The 14,694-nt window shown below is 44.0% G+C and overlaps 1 protein-coding gene across 1 annotated transcript in view; it reads right to left on the bottom strand.

The window, feature by feature from the left end:
- The window catches only part of LOC109255524 (phospholipid-transporting ATPase ABCA3-like), a 120,024-nt gene extending 111,900 nt beyond the window's left edge, over window positions 1-8,124 (bottom strand). The window contains exon 1 of the mRNA XM_053894585.1: window positions 7,998-8,124. The gene's annotated coding sequence lies outside the window, so the exon portion shown is untranslated. The remainder of the gene's footprint in view (window positions 1-7,997) is intronic.
- Between the last annotated feature and the right edge of the window lie 6,570 nt (window positions 8,125-14,694).

The raw sequence follows: 14,694 nt of genomic DNA, 5'->3' as shown, positions 1-14,694 counted from the left end.
AAACATGTAAACATCAGGAAGGGGAGGAAAAATAAAATAAAAGCAGAAAGGAAGGCAAACCATAAGAGACTCTTAAATAGGACAAACTTAGGGCTGCTAGATGGGAGGTTGGTGGGGCAATGGGCCAAATGGGTAATGGGCATTAAGGAGGGCACTCGGACGAACAGTAGGTATCATATGTAAGTGATAAATCACTAGGTTCTACTCCTGAAAACAATAGTATACTGTATGCTAACTTGAAATAATTTTTTTAAAAAGAATAAAGCTGCTATAAAGATCTAATTAATGAATAAGAGGTACGGTTTCCGGAGGAAGATGGCAGGGTAGGAGGACGATGGACTCACCGCGTCCTGCTGACCACTTAGATTCCACCCACATCTGCCTAAATAACCCAGAAAACCGCTAGAAGACTGGCAGAACGGACTCTCTGGAGCCAAGTGTAGACGAGAGGCCCAAAGAAGAGGGTAGGAAGGGCGGAGAGGTGATGCACGCTACATGCACTGGCGGGAGGGAGCTGGGGCGGTGGAGGGGCAGCCCGCCCAGCAAGGCAGAGCCCCTCAGTCTGGCTTGAAAAAGCAGAGGGGCCGGAGTGTGTTCTGACAGCCAGCGGAACTTAACATCTGGAATAAGTCAACAGCTCTGCTCTGAGAGCGGGAGGGCTAGAGGACAAAGGGAGGGAAAGTTGTTGAGCCTCGGAGGACAGAGCTCAGCTTGGCGGGGAGCAAAGGCTCTTACCAGCGCCATCTCCCTCGGCCACCCCCCAGCCAAAATCCCTAAGGGAACTAGTTCCCGTCAAAGAACTTGCTTGCACCAAGCAAACAACCAACGCTGTGCTTCTGCGGATCCATCCCTCCGACGGGGCCGCCTCCCTCTCGGTGCCGCAGGGCCCATCCTGAAGCGGACCACAGAAGGCAAAGCGAACTGAGTCTGCTCCTCCCGCCCCTGTGCACCTTCAGGATCCACCCCAGCTAATACGCCAGATCCCATCAAAGCAGCACCACAAGCCTCGCAGTGTGCAAGTAGCCCAGACAGGGGCCATACCACTCCACAGTGAGTCCTGCCCCTGGGAGAGGGGAAGATAAGGTACACACCAGTCTGACTGTGGCCCCAGCGGTGGGCTGGGGGCAGACATCAGGTCCGACTGCGGCCCCACCCACCAATGCAAGTTACTCCAGACAGCACAGAGGAAGAGTCCTGCAGTTCCACGCCACTCCAGGGACTATCCAAAATGACGAAATGGAAGAATTCTCCTCAAAAGAAACTCCAGGAAGTAGCAACAGCTAACGAACTGATCAAAAACGACTGAAGCAATGTTAGAGAAAATGAATTTAAAATAATAGTCATAAAATTAATTGCTGGGCTTGAAAAAAGTATAGAGGACACCAGAGAATCTATTACTACAGAGACCAAGGGACTAAGAAACAGTCAGGAGAGCTAAAAAATGCTATTAATAAGCTGCAAAATAAAATGGAGTCGACCACAGCTCGGATTGAAGAGGCAGAGGAGAGAATAGGTGAATTAGAAGATAAAATTATGGAAAAAGAGGAAGCTGAGAAAAAGAGATAAAAAAATCCAGGAGTAGGAGGGGAGAATTAGAGAACTAAGTGATGTAATCAAATGCAACAACATATGCATAATTGGGACTCCAGGGGAGGAAGAGAGAGAGAAAGGTGATGAAAGTGTACTTGAAGAAATCAGAGCTGAGAACTTCCCTGATCTGGGGAAGGAAAAAGGCATTGAAATCCAAGAGGCACAGAGAACTCCCTTCAGACGTAACTTGAATTGATCTTCCTCATGACATATCATAGTGAAACTGGCAAAATACAAGGATAAAGAGAAAATTCTGAAAGCAGCTAGGGATAAACATGCTCTAACATATAAAGGGAGACCAATAAGACTACTGACAGATTTATCTACTGAAACTTGGCAGGCCAGAAAGGAATGGCAGGAAATCTTCAATGTGATGAACAGAAAAAAAAAATATGCAGCCAAAAATCCTCTATCCAGCAAATCTGTCATTTAGAATAGAAGGAGAGATAAAGGTCTTCCCAAACAAACAAAAACTGAAGGAATTCGTCACCACTACACCAGTCCTACAAGAGATCCTAAGGGGGATCCTGTGAGACAAGGTACCACAGACATCACTACAAGCATGAAACCTACAGATATCACGATGACTCTAAACCCATATCTTTCAGTAATAACACTGAATGTAAATGGACTAAATGCTCCAACCAAAAGACATGGGGTATCAGAATGGATAAAAGAACAAGACCCATCTATTTGCTGTCTACAAGAGACTCATTTTAGACCCGAGGACACCTTCAGATTGAAAATGAGGGGATGGAGAACTATTTACCATGCTACTGGAAGTCAAAAGAAAGCTGGAGTAGCCATACTTATGTCAGACAAACTTGACTTTAAATTAAAGGCTGTAACAAGAGATGAAGAAGGGCATTATATAATAATTACAGGGTCTATCCATCAGGAAGAGCTAACAATTATAAATGTCTATGTGCCGAATACGGGAGCCCCCAAATACATAAAGCAATTAATCACAAACACAAGCAACCTTATTGATAAGAATGTGGTAATTGTGGGGAATTTAATACCTCACTTACAACAATGGATAGATCATCTAGTCACAGGATCAATAAAGAAACAAGGGCCCTGAATGAAACATTGGACCAGATGGACTTGACAGATATATTTAGAAGTCTGCATCCCAAAGCAACAGAATATACTTTCTTCTCAAGTGTACATGGACATTCTCCAAGATAGATCACATACTGGGTCACAAAACAGCCCTTCATAAGTATACAAGAATTGAGATCATACCATGCATACTTTAGGACTACAATGCTGTGAAACTTGAAGTCAACCACAGGAAAAAGTCTGGAAAACCTCCAAAAGCATGGAGGTTAAAGAACACCCTGCTAAAGAACCAATGGTCAACCAGGCAATTAGAGAAGAAATTAAAAAATATATGGAAACAAATGAAAATGAAAATACAACAATCCAAACGCTTTGGGATGCAGCGAAGGCAGTCCTGAGAGGAAAGTACATTGCAATCCAGGCCTATCTCAAGAAACAAGAAAAATCCCAAATACAAAATCTAACAGCACACCTAAAGGAAATAGAAGCAGAACAGCAAAGGCAGCCTAAACCCAGCAGAAGAAGAGAAATAATAAAGATCAGAGCAGAAATAAACAATGTAGAATCTAAAAAAGCTGTAGAGCAGATCAACGAAACCAAGAGTTGGTTTTTTGAAAAAATAAACAAAATTGATAAACCTCTAGCCAGGCTTCTCAAAAAGCAAAGGGAGATGACCCAAATAGATAAAATCAGGAATGAAAATGGAATTAGTACAACCAATCCCTCAGAGATACAAACAATTATCAGGGAATACTAGGAAAAATTATATGCCAACAAACTGGACAACCTGGAAGAAATGGACAAATTCCTAAACACCCACACGCTTCCAAAACTCAATCAGGAGGAAATAGAAAGCTTGAACAGACCCATATCCAGCGAAGAAATTGAATCAGTTATCAAAAATCTCCCAACAAATGAGAGCCCAGGAACAGATGGCTTCCCAGGAGAGTTCTACCAGACGTTGAAAGCAGAGATAATACCTATCCTTCTCAAGCTATTCCAAAAAATAGAAAGGGAAGGAAAACTTCCAGACTCATTCTATGAAGCCAGTATTACTTTGATTCCTAAACCAGACAGAGACCCAGTAAAAAAAGAGAACTACAGGCCAATATCCCTGATGAATATGGATGCAAAAATTCTCAATAAGATACTAGCAAATCGAATTCAACAGCTTATAAAAAGAATTATTCACCATGATCAAGTGTGATTCATCCCTGGGATGCAGGGCTGGTTCAACATTCACAAATCAATCAGCGTGATACATCACATTAATAAAAGAAAAGATAAGAACCATATGATCCTGTCAATCGATGCAGAAAAAGCATTTGACAAAATTCAGCATCCTTTCTTAATAAAAATTCTCGAGAAAGTTGGGACAGAAGGAACATACTTAAAGATCATAAAAGCCATTTATGAAAAGCCTACAGCTAATATCATCCTCAATGGGGAAAAACTGAGAGCTTTTTCCCTGAGATCAGGAACACGACAGGGATGTCCACTCTCACCACTGTTGTTTAACATAGTGTTGGACGTGCTAGCATCAGCAATCAGACAACAAAAGGAAATCAAAGGCATCAAAATTGGCAAAGATGAAGTCAACCTTTCACTTTTTCCAGATGACATGATATTACACATGGAAAATCCGATAGACTCCACCAAAAGTCCACTACAACTGATACATGAATTTAGCAAAGTCACAGGATACAATATCAATATACAGAAATCAGCTGCATTCTTATACACTAATAATGAAGCAACAGAAAGACAAATAAAGAAACTGATCCCATTCACACTTGCACCAAGAAGCATAAAATACCTAGGGATAAATCTAACCAAAGTGTACAAAATCTGTATGCTGAAAACTATAGAAAGCTTAGGAAGGAAATTGAAGAAGATATAAAGAAATGGAAAAACATTCCGTGCTCATGAATTGGAAGAATAAATATTGTCAAAATGTCAATACTACCCAAAGCTATCTACACATTCAATGCAATCCCAATCAAAATTGCACCAGCATTCTTCTCGAAACTAGAACAAGCCATCCTAAAATTCATATGGAACCACAAAAGGCCCCGAATAGCCAAAGTAATTTTGAAGAAGACCAAAGCAGGAGGCATCACAATCCCAGACTTTAGCCTCTACTACAAAGCTGTCATCATCAAGACAGCATGGTATTGGCACAAAAACAGACACATAGACCAATGGAATAGAATAGAAACCCTAGAACTAGACCCACAAACGTATGGCCAACTCATCTTTGACAAAGCAGGAAAGAATATCCAATGGAAAAAAGACAGTCTCTTTAACAAATGGTGCTGGGAGAACTGGACAGCAACATGCAGAAGGTTGAAACTAGACCACTTTCTTACACCATTCACAAAAATAAACTCAAAATAGATAAAGGACCTGATGTGAGACAGGAAACCATCAAAACCCTAGAGGAGAAAGCAGGAAAAGACCTCTCTGACCTCAGCCGTAGCAATTTATTACTTGACACATCCCCAAAGGCAAGGGAATTAAAAGCAAAAATGAACCAATGGTACCTCATGAAGATAAAAAGCTTCTGCACAGCAAAGAAAACAACCAACAAAACTAAAAGGCCACCAACGGAATGGGAAAAGATATTTGCAAATGACATATCGGACAAAGGGCTAGTATCCAAAATCTATAAAGAGCTCACCAAACTCCACACCCAAAAAACAAATAACCCAGTGAAGAAATGGGCAGAAAACATGAATAGACACTTCTCTAAAGAAGACATCCGGATGGCCAACAGGCACATGAAAAGATGCTCAACGTCGCTCCTCATCAGGGAAATACAAATCAAAACCACACTCAGATATCACCTCACGCCAGTCAGAGTGGCCAAAATGAACAAATCAGGAGATTATAGATGCTGGCGAGGATGTGGAGAAACGGGAACCCTCTTGCACTCTTGGTGGGAATGCAAACTGGTGCAGCCACTCTGGAAAACAGTGTGGGGGTTCCTCAGAAAATTAAAAATAGACCTACCCTATGACCCAGCAGTAGCACCGCTAGGAATTTACCCAAGGGATACAGGAGTACTGATGCATAGGGGCACTTGTACCCCAATGTTTACAGCAGCACTCTCAACAATAGCCAAATTATGGAAAGAGCCTAAATGTCCATCAACTGATGAATGGATAAAGAAATTGTGGTTTATATACACAATGGAGTACTACATGGCAATGAGAAAGAACGAAATATGGTCCTTTGTAGCAACGTGGATGGAACTGGAGAGTGTGATGCTAAGTGAAATAAGCCATACAGAGAAAGACAGATACCATATGTTTTCACTCTTATGTGGATCCTGAGAAACTGAACAGAAGACCATGGGGGAGGGGAAGGAAAAAAAAGAGGTTAGAGTGGGAGAGAGCCAAAGCATAAGAGACTCTTAAAAAGTGAGAACAAACTGAGGGTTGATGTGGGGTGGGGGGGTGGTGGGTGATGGTATTGAGGAGGGCACCTTTTGGGATGAGCACTGGGTGTTCTATGGAAACCAATTTGACATAAATTTCATATTAAAAAAAAGAAAAAGAGGTAAAAATATCCGGTTACCAAAGAAAAAAAAAAGATCTAAGTAGTTAATTAATTAAAAAGCCAGAGGTTTCCTTCCTTTTAAATCTTCTGCCTACTTTGCATCCAATGAGGTGACCAAGATGGCCTGCCTGTTTACTCTGAGCTGGGCCAACGTTTAGAAAGGCTCTTCTGGCTCTAGGTCCTAACCACCCTTTTCTTTGAACATGTGCTTTAGAAAACTTGTAATTATACATCCTTTCTCTGTTTAAAATACAGATAACCCTTTTTTACAAGCCTCTTTCCTGTTTTACAACCCCAAACTGCCTTTCTGAAGGACCTGGAGGTCATCCTTTGACACATAATCCTCAAGGAAGATAACACCCCTATTCCCAGTCTCTGTGCGAGGGGGGGAGCTAGCTTCCAACAGGCACCAATCAGCAGACACAGATGGCCTCATCAGAGAACCACATGGGCAAACTCAGAAAGCTACTCAAGGTGTTCTCCTGGTCAACCTTCCCTCCAACTTTTCCAACTTTCCCACTGTCTCACCTCAGTCCACAAACACTTCCCACCCTTTGTTTCAGCAGAGCTGAGCTCAGACTGAGTTCTGGCCTCTCTTCCCTGCTCCGGTAGCCTCGCATAAAGTCTTCCTTGCCTGTTTTACTTCGTCCAGTGCAATTTTTGCTTTGACAGAAGAAAACTAAGACAACGTGAGCTTCCTGCAGCACTTAACTTCCATACCCCTTCTCTCTATTTATTGAACACTTACTGTGTTCTGTCCGTTGAAATAGTCTAGTCACCCTGAGAGATGGGTACGCGTAATATCCAGGTTCTTTCAGACAAGGAAACCCAAGCCTTGTGAAGTCAAAGTTTACCTTGGGTCATTGCTATAATCTGACTGTCTGGGTCCTCCCCTCCTCCCCAGATTCTTATGTGGAAATCCAAACCCGGATGTGATGGTATCAGGATGAGGGACATTGGGCACGTGATTAGGCCATGAGGATGGAGCCCCGATGAATGGGATTAGTGCCCATATTATAAGACAGGGCCCCAGAGAACTCCCCTGCTTCCTCCACCATGTGAAGGACACAGTGACAAGATGCCTGTCTATGCATCAGAAATCAGGCTCTCACCACACACTGAATCTCACGGACCTCTGAGCTGAGACTTCCCAGCCTCCAGAACTGTGAGAAATACATTTGGGTGGCCCAGCCCACGGTAGGTATTCCATTACAGCAGCCCCAGCTGACTGGGACAGTCACACAGCAAGTCAATTCTGGACACCCAGCCCTAGACCCAAAACAAGTGCCTCCAGACCCCTGGCTTTCAAATCTGAAGGCAACCAAAATAAAATTCTGTTTGTTTAATGTGTTCCCATTAGCTTCTCTGTGTGTCTTGGGGTCCAGAGAAGTGTCTCCTACTTCATGTGCTTGTTTTGGCACTTTCTCCTCCCTGGGAAGTCCGGGATGCATTCCCCAGAGCAGGGGCACTTGGAGAGGAAAAGGAAGGGAGTGAGGTCCAGTGAGGGACATGCAAAACTACAGGATGGAGGGTCAACGCTGGGTGTGGCGCCGAGCGGCGAGCGACATTAGACAGCGAGGTACCGGGAATATTATATATGTTACATACAACGGGCTTTGGAGGGGGCAGAAAGGGTTGTGGACGGTTCCAGTGTATTGGGGCTTTTGGGGGTGTTGGGGGGTTCGCACTTTCCGGCTCTGCACTCAACAGTGCGGCCAGGGGGTGGGCCTCCGGGAATCTGGGGAGAAGACACCACCAGGGCGGGGTGGTCCCGCACTCACCGCTCGGGCCTCGAAACCGCCACTACTACACCTGCGCCTCCGCCGCTGAGGGACGCGGGTCACCGGGCGCGGCGCCTCCTCCCAACGCCTTCGCCAACCGCCCAGCTGCCTGCCGGCCCCGCGAGCAGGTCAGCGGCCAAGGTCCCTTCCTGCGCATGCGCGCACGCCCCCACTCCCTAGCCTGCCCCCTCCTCCCTGCAGCCCCGGCGCCGTCCCGCTTTGCCACCTGGCGCGCACGCGCCTCCCTGCCCCCTGCGCGCACTGGACCCTCCTCCCGGGACCCCTTAGAGCGTGGGGCCCCACCCAGCACTGCCCGAGGCCCCCAGACCCTCAGGGCCCTACCTCGGGGCCCGTGCGCTTGCCCCCAGGCTCTCTGCCTCTAGACCCCGCTGGACCACCCCACCACCCTCCAGCTCTCGCGGGCTCCCCTCTCCCTCAAGTGTCATGGTCACCTCAGCGGGCCAGTAGCTCGTGGCAGGAAGTTGGGAGAGATTCAGTGGCCGCCCTCTAGGGTCTGTGGGCGGCAGCAGAGAACTTGCAGAGGTTCCCCCGCTCGGGGGCCCGCAAGCCAGCTGCGGGGGCCACTCGCAGCCCCCGACGTGGGGCGACTCTGGCGTAAGGCGCGCGGTCCTCGAGTCCAGCTCCCCAGCGAGCGCCGCCTGCGCCTCGACACGTGGGCGCTCAGCGCGTTGTGACTCCCACGGCGTCCTCTCCACGCGCTTCCCCGACCCGCCAGCCACTCAGGGGGCCCCACGTCCCGACCTCTCTCCTGCTCCACATATTCGTCAGTGGTCGCTTCTCTTGGCGGACCCCACCCCAATACCCACCTTCGGTGTAGCTTAAGCGTTGCCAGGCAGGTTCTGAATTCTGCCGGAGGCAAATCTCTTCCCTATCCCGCCAGGGATCGGGTTCTGGCCTCCAGGCAGCAAATGGAATTGGGTTCTTGAACTGTCAGGTTAAGCTTGGTCAGGAGAGGGTGCTGGCGGGACGCTACAGGACCAAAGGCTGCTGCTCCAGGTTCAGTGTTTTCTCTTGATTGTTGCTCTCCCCTTGCTGCCAGCAGCAGGTGTGGAGGACATTTCTGGGCATTCACCCTGTACCTCCCCCAACCCCCATTAACCGTGGATTCTCAGTGACTCCGGCAGGTGCCCCTGCCTAGCACCAGCCTGCCAACAACCACAGAGAAGAGTTTCCTGCTTGCTAGATCCAGCCACAGTTCCTTGCTGGCTAGCCTAGGCAGCCTGTAACTATGGGGTGTTTCCTGCTTGCTCAGCAGGTGTGGAACAGCCTTGACCTAGGGCCAAGCAACTTCTTCACCATCAAGTAAGCCCCAAGTGCACTTTCTCCAAGACCTGAATCTCAGCCTTGGGGAAGGGTCCTCTTCCATGGTATTTGGGTATTTTCTTCAGCCACAGTCTATTCTTGAGAGTTCTTTGTACCTCCTTACAGCTATCGCCCTATTATAGTTATTAATTCTTTTAACTTTCCCTGTTCAAATTGCTGTGTGGTTTCCTGGCTCCTAATAGGGACACTGACAGGTGTTCCTGCTTGCTTGCTGGGTGACCCTGGGTAAATCCCTTAACCCCTCTGAGGCTCCATGTACAATGAGGATAATAGCAGCAGAGTTTTGTAGTAGTATTAAATGATGTAATACATGTAAAGTGCTTAGTAGAGGAAGTGACACAATTTTTTGTTTGTTTATTGCTGGAAGATTAAAGGTGGGTTGAGAAATAGGCAGAGTCAGTGAAAAAGACTACCTGACTAAAGGAATTTTTTAAAGGGATCATTAATAAAGACTACTGGGAGATGAGATGCAACTAAGAGCTTAATCAAGTGAGGTTCCTCTCCCTTTTTAAAGATGGCCAGCCTGGGAAACAACTTTTCCAATAACTGAAATCACATGTCAGAGATCTATGGGTGGTATTGGTTGGAAACCACAGAAAGTTATTTTACAGCTAAAAACAATAAAACAGAATAGTTTCTGGATATCACTTTATTACTCACAGTATCCAAATGAGGATATAAAAACCTTTATCCCCAAACAACCCCAAAATAGAACAGCTTCAGTGACTTTTTCCATCTTGTAATTTCAGGAGAATCATCCTCCCTTCTGCTCATCTGCCCAAGAATCTAGAGAACTGATTAGCTTTCTCTCTCTCTCCCTCTCTCCCTCTGTCTCTGTTTAAGGGGGACTCCATGTGCCCAAACAAGAATCAGAACTCTGTTTCCTCTACACCTTATTTGTCCTTTGTTCCTTCTTAATCAGAGAGTTGGGCAAGGGTAGGAAAATAAACACACTATTTTTAAAGAATGTTTTTGCTTCCTTTCTTGGACTCTAAATGTTCTTGATACAAAGATTCTCTTACAAATGTAGACAAATGTAGAATCTTGGTTTGAATTTTGAAAAATAATCCAACTTATCACCATAAACTTTGATACTGATTTTAATTACTTTTTGTTATAAAACTGGTGTGTGTGTGTATCTATGGGAACGATGATTTTTTGACCCAGGCTTTATGATCCTCTTATGTTTAATTCAGCTGCTAAAACATAAAGCTTTTGCTCTTCATGTTGTCCCATGTGGCACATAATAATGATATTATTGGATGTTTCTGTTCAGACATTCAAAATACTCAGGAATAAGTCCTTGTTCTCACCCTGAAAAATGCTGCTCCTTCATGTTTCTAGCATAGAAAACAGGAGTTTTACCAAATGTCTTTAGATTTGTATAGGCCATGTAAACCTACAAAAAAAAAGTGACAAATAGTCTCCTTAGGGGGAATCTTTATTACATAAATATATATACACTAAGATGTACACATACAGATATGCCCCTCTATGTATCCAGGCTTAGTAAAGAGTACTACAGAAGACATAGTAAATGTCACTAGTTAGAAGTGAATCTCATTGTACCTTCTTTTTCAATCAACTCCAATGTTCTCTGAGTTAGCAAAGGTCAGGAAGACTTGTTCCAGCGTTATCTGAGTGATGGGGTAGTCTTCTAAATCGAATTTCACTTTAGCTTTCTCCAAAACATCAAACATCTTTATCAACAACAACAAAAAAGTACAGTTAACATTGCAGCCATCCCCTCCAGTGCCCAACCCAGATGAGCCTCTCTATCATTTCTTCCAACTCCTACCAAGTTATTGTTGGAAGACAAAAAGCACAGAAAGGGGAAATGAGAAAGTGACAGAATAAATCATTGATAATCTGTGAGGAAGCAGTTCCCTGTCCCCATTTTTTTGACAGGGACAAAAAATGGGATTTAAAGGTAGAAATCTGAAGCAATTAAACTCTAGGAACCACTGAAAAGCAACCTAAGGTCTCTGCTAATTCTATAATATCAGGCTCCCATTCCACATGAGAGTCCCAAATATTTCCCATCATTAGGACTTTCTTAACATGTAATATTAGAAGAGCATGGTTTCAACATTCGCCTTTGCCCAGGCATTGTTCTTGCTGGGAATGTAGTAGTTAAGGAGCCCTTGATGTTCGTGTTTTAATTCCCTACCTAGGAAAAGAAAGATAAATAATCTTACAGATTTAATTTTCAAGTTCTAAAATATTGCTACATCAACTTGATTATACACAATAGAGGTCTCAAATAAAAGAGGGACATAATCCAAAGGCCAACCTTTTAGTATACGTAACACGGTTAATTATTTCAGCAGGCTTCAGTCACCAAAAAATTATTACTTCATATGTACAATGTAAAACCTGAACCTTCTGAAATTTTTGTTACTACAAACCAAGTTTTGAGAATATGAACTGAAAGGATTTTCATTCTGGTTGTATGAGTATGTATGCATGTACACTATGTTTGCTGGGGAGTGCAGCAGGACAAGGATTTCTATTCTCACATGAAATAGGAAATCACACATATAAATCCCCAAAGTCAGGCCACGTGTTATTTCTTTTACAGGTGAATAAGAACCCACTGGTGGAATGAGAGGGAAGGTCAGGGGGCATCCATTTCAAATTAAGAACAAATAGATGTGTTTATTCTTAGCACTGCATATTTGCAAACTATTACTAATTAAATTCATCGGGGTTAAAATTGTTTTTAAAATATATGTTAAAGTAATTAAAGAAGTCATGAGACTGAGGTGGGTCTAATTCCTTGGTAGGCTACATAAGTAAATCAAAACCCAAGCCAGAGTAAATGCACTCAAATCTAAGAAAATGAAACTCAAGAAAAGATAGCCACAAATAACCAGCTAGTTTTTCTCAAATAAGGCAACTGCTTAATCAAATATTTCCTTGATTATCCACAGGTTTTTTTCTGTATAAACCTCTCCCTTAGCTCCTGTTTGTGGAATCCTCCTCATGACCTTTAGTTTGGAGCTGCCCAATTAGAATTGATATATGTTCTAATGAACTCTTGAAAATTGTAATATGCACCAGTTTATCTTTTAATAGTTCTGGTGATAGAACTGGATCCAAAAGAGCCCCCCCAGTGGCCCTGGGAGCAAAGATCAAACAGGCATAGGTACTCACTGAGCCCTTTGCACTCATTTACTTTCACACTGTGCCTGAAAGTCTGTGTATGTTCCTATTGGATATCTGAGCTCCTCAGTATTGTGTCACGAGCTCTCCGACTTCATTTGACCTTTTCTTTTACCAGACTGAGTCTGGAGTTGAACAAGGTCTGACTTAAACATTATTAGTTCTCTGTCTTCAACCAAACTGGGTCCAGGGTTGGACTGGATCCAACTAAAACTGAACTGAGTTCAGTGTGGGGCCTTAGGTAGGTTTAAATTTTGTTTTAAGGAATGGAGAGGAAAAAATTAGTTCCTCTGAGCCCAAAGAGTCCGGGAGTTCTCCATCTGGGACTCCAAATGTATAAAAATTATGGGTCCATGTTTTTTATCCATTCTGCCAATCTCTTTTGGTTGGATAGTTTAATAAAGTTTAAATCTTTTCTGGCCTTCCTTTCTAGAGGACAGCTCTGCCAGGTGTATTATTCTTGGTTGACAGATATTTTTTTTCCAATATTTTGAATATATAATCTCACTTTCTCTTAGTCTGCAAAGCTTCTTTTAAGGAATCTTATAGGGGATTCCCTTGTATGACAATCACTTTTCTCTTGCGTTTTCAAAATTATCTTTTGTTTTTGACATTTGAGAAATGTATTAAAATGTGTTTCTCAGTTAACGTTTTTCTAATTCAACTATTTGGGGTCCCTTGGGCCCCAGGAATATGTACATCAATATCCCTCCCCAAGTTTGAAATGTTTTCTGACATTATTTTTTTAAATAGACTTTCTATTTCTTGTTCTCTTCTCTTCTGGAATTCCCATAATGCCTATAATTGTTTCTGTTACAGTGTCCCCTAAGTCCTGTAGGCTTTTTTTCCCCCATTTTTTATCATTCTTTTTTGCATCTCTGACTGGGTAATTTCAAATGACATACCTCTTATTTTACTGATTGTTTCTTCTGCTTGGTTGAGTCTGTTGCTGAAGCTCTCTATTGAATTCTCCAGTTCAGTCATTGTATTTTTCAGCTCTAGGATTTGTTTGATGGTGTCAATTTCTGTATTTTTCATTTTGTTCATGCAACTGATTTTGCTTACCTGTCTTTCTGTGTGTTTTTGTTGTTCACTAAGCCTCTTTAAAAGGATTATTCTAAATTCTTTGTCAGATATTTCACAGATCTCTCTTTAGGGTCGATTGTTGAAGATTTATTAGTTTCTTTTGGTGGCATCATGTTTACCTGATTCTCTGTGGTCCTTGTGTTTGTACCTGCACATTTGAATGAATAGTCTCCTAGACTTTACAAGTTTACTTTATCAGGGACAGATCTTCATCCATCAACTTAAGGTACTAGACTGTTTTTATGTGGTAGCTTCCAAGGGCAGAGAGTGCTTGTTATCAGGGTCTTGGTTTGGTTGGGTCGAACACTTGTGCTCTAAGGTGAGGGGAAGGGCAGTGGCTGTCTGTGTTCCATCGCTTGATTGGCCTGCCCATTGAGCTCTGTGTTCAAGCAGGGCTACTGGGTAGGCTCCCTGATTGGGCAGGACTACTGGCTGTGCTCCACGGTCTAGCAGTGCCATTAACTGGGTTCTGTACCCCTAGAAGGGTGGTGCCACTGTTTGGACTCCACAATTGTTCAGGGCCAGGGACTAAGCCCCATTGCTCTTGTCTAGGGGAGGCCTCAGGCTGTGCTCTCTAACAGGTTGATGCTACCATCTGATCTCTGTGTTCTGGTGGAGCCACAAGCAGGGCCTAACAGTCAGATAAGGCCTAGACTGTGCTCTAAAGTTATGCAGGGGCATGACTGTTTCCCAAAGTTGGGCAAGACTGAAGGCTGGCCTTTATAATCTAGTAAGCTACTGGCTGTGCTTCATTGTTGGGATCCAAATAAGGCAGACGGCCCACTGAGTTCACTGGTCAGATAGGGCCACTGGTTCAGCTCTGCAGCTGGGCAGAGCTACTGGCTGGAATCTCTGATTAGGCACCGATGAAAGTATAGCTGTAGGGTAGGCTCCATGGCTTCCTGGCTTCCTAGTTGGGCAAGACTGGAGGCTATGCTTAGCAGTTGGTCAGGACTTTGCATTTACTTCTCTGGCTAGCAGAGCTGTAGAATGGGCTCCATATCTGGCACAGCTTTTTGGCTGGGGACCCAAATCAGGCAGAAGTACCCTCCTGCTCCCAGGCCAGACGTAGTACCAGCTCAGCTCTGCAGACAGGCACAGC

Source organism: Panthera pardus, unplaced genomic scaffold (genome assembly GCF_024362965.1).
Source record: "Panthera pardus isolate Hobbes unplaced genomic scaffold, ASM2436296v1 HiC_scaffold_5, whole genome shotgun sequence".
NCBI classification, from domain to species: Eukaryota; Metazoa; Chordata; class Mammalia; order Carnivora; family Felidae; genus Panthera; species Panthera pardus.
The sequence above is the reverse complement of the archived record's forward strand: the minus strand, read 5'-3'. Positions and strand labels throughout refer to the sequence as shown.